The sequence below is a fragment of the Elaeis guineensis genome, chromosome 3, assembly GCF_000442705.2.
Source record: "Elaeis guineensis isolate ETL-2024a chromosome 3, EG11, whole genome shotgun sequence".
NCBI classification, from domain to species: Eukaryota; Viridiplantae; Streptophyta; class Magnoliopsida; order Arecales; family Arecaceae; genus Elaeis; species Elaeis guineensis.
The window spans coordinates 67,216,239-67,218,441 of NC_025995.2; the positions used below are offsets into that span (position 1 = coordinate 67,216,239).

Here is a 2,203-nt window from a genome sequence, read left to right on the forward strand (position 1 = left end):
TAGGGTTGGTTGAATTTGATGCATTCCTCCTCTTGAAGGTGTAGCTTTATCAGGTTTCCTAGTTGTTTCCCATTGTAAATTTTTCTCGGCTAGGTCTTCTAAGAATTGCCAAGCTTCAGTAGTTTCTTTGTCCATAAATTGGCCTTGGCACATGGACTTTAGCATGGTTCTTGAGTTTGAATCTAACCCCTCATAGATGATCTGGCATAGTCTCCAAGTTTTTATTCTATGGTGTGGGCATTGGGTCAAAAGATTCTTGAAACGATCAAAGTACTTCCAAAATGATTCACCAGCTAGTTGGTAAAATTGATTTATTTCATTCCTAATCCTAGTTGTTTTATGATGGGGGAAATACTTTTTCAAAAATGTTCTCACAAAGCCCTCCCAGGTAGTGACAGAATGGTTTGGCAGACTATAAAGCCACTTCTTAGCATTATCCTTAAGGGCAAAGTTGATTAATCTAAGTTTGACCTCATCCTCTGTTAATTATAGTTTCATGGTTGCACATACCTCCTCAAATTCTCTAATAAATATATAAGCATCCTCTAATCCTGTGAATTTTGAAAGCATATTTATGATTTGAGGTTTGATTTCAAAATTGTTAGCTGTGGATTGTGGCAACCTGATAAAAGATGGTTGGATGGAGCCAACTGGATAACACAAATCCTTAAGGATCATGTGTTGGATTGGTTCAGCCATTGGAACAACAGGAATTGACTCAATTCTAACTAGACGACCCGACACTCTTCTCCACACACGAGGTGTATGGTTCTAAATTGTTTATACAATTTTTTTTATAAAATTTTTATGTATAAGAAAAAGAAAGAAAAGAGAAAAAGTTCTAAAGAAAAGATCCTAAGGAGTCCTAAATCTAAAGAAAAGTAACCAAATTAATTTAAATTTTAATAATTTTTTTTTTTCAAACAAGTGAAACAATAAATTAAACTCAATCTATCCTAGGGTTAACCTAAATCTAGACAGCTCCTAACTGTTCCAAGATGACCCTTCAAGCCTTCCAAGTGAAGATTGATCAACTAGTTAGCCAGGTAAGTATAAGAGGTGGGAGGTTCACTCATCATTGCCTTTCTAGACACCAAACGAGTTGGCCAGGCCAGCAACTGAACCAATTTAACAAACCACCCTCAGGGACTTGCCTAGACACCAACTAATCAAACAACTCAAATTTGGTAGAACTCTTAGGGTTCCTTGTCCTATTGAGCTCGGATTCCTTAAGGTTGACGTCTAATTGATTTTAATATTAAAGGTCTAGGTAATGTAATATGATGGAGATGGTTTTTGGGCTAAGGAAGGGTAATGAAATCCCCACCTTATCTTGTTAATGGGTTGATGCCCTTAGATTAATTATGAAAATGCAAATGCAAATAAACAAGATGACCAAGAATGTAAAAGATTTTAATTTAGAATTTTTTTTTTATTTTGATATTTTACTTCATGATTATGAAATGTCTTTTGTTTTGTTTTATTTTTTTATTATTTTTTTTTTGTGATTAAGTAAATTCAAATGATTAGGTCTAAAAGGAAAAGTAATTAACTAAAAATAATAAAAGAGAAATTAGAAGTGTACCTGAGTTTTCCAGCAATCACCAACTAAATCTAGAAACCTAAAGGAAAAAGAAAGAGAGTTACAAAGCATGAAGAACAAATATTTGAAAACAATTTAAAACGCCAAATCCCCGGCAACGGTGCCAAAAACTTGATGTGCAAATCTTAAAATTTGTAAATAAAACCGCAAGCACACAGTGTGCAGAGTAGCACGACCAGCGAGTACGGATCGATCCCACAGAGACTTGGTTTAAAAATGATTTTCAAATCTATGCTCAAGCGAGCTTTAACGAAAATCAAAGATCGAAAGTTGTTTGCTAAAGACAATAAGACTAAGGATCTAGGGTTTTTGAATCCACTAGATCTAGATTAGGGAATTCTACCTAGAATTTTTCTTATTGATCCTAACGACTACTCCTCTTATCTTTCCCAAGCATAGATTATGAAGGGACTAAGGCCCAACGATAACCCATCAAGATTCTTTACAGGGGAGTAGTAACTAGGATCCCTTAGGATTTTCTCCTCCTATGCACTGAATCAAACATGAACTATGAAGGGACTCTGACCCAACTGTAGTTCATCAAAAATTCTTGGCAAAAGAGGAAGAAAAAAAAATCCTAAGAAAAAGAAAGAACCCTAT

The 2,203-nt window shown here is 34.8% G+C and overlaps 1 non-coding gene across 1 annotated transcript; it reads left to right on the plus strand.

Annotated features, from left to right (window-relative positions):
* The first annotated feature begins 223 nt into the window (after positions 1-223).
* On the plus strand, positions 224-330 carry LOC140856737 (small nucleolar RNA R71). Its single transcript, XR_012140341.1, has one exon. It is a non-coding gene; the product is annotated as a small nucleolar RNA R71 (small nucleolar RNA).
* The last annotated feature ends 1,873 nt before the right edge of the window (positions 331-2,203 follow it).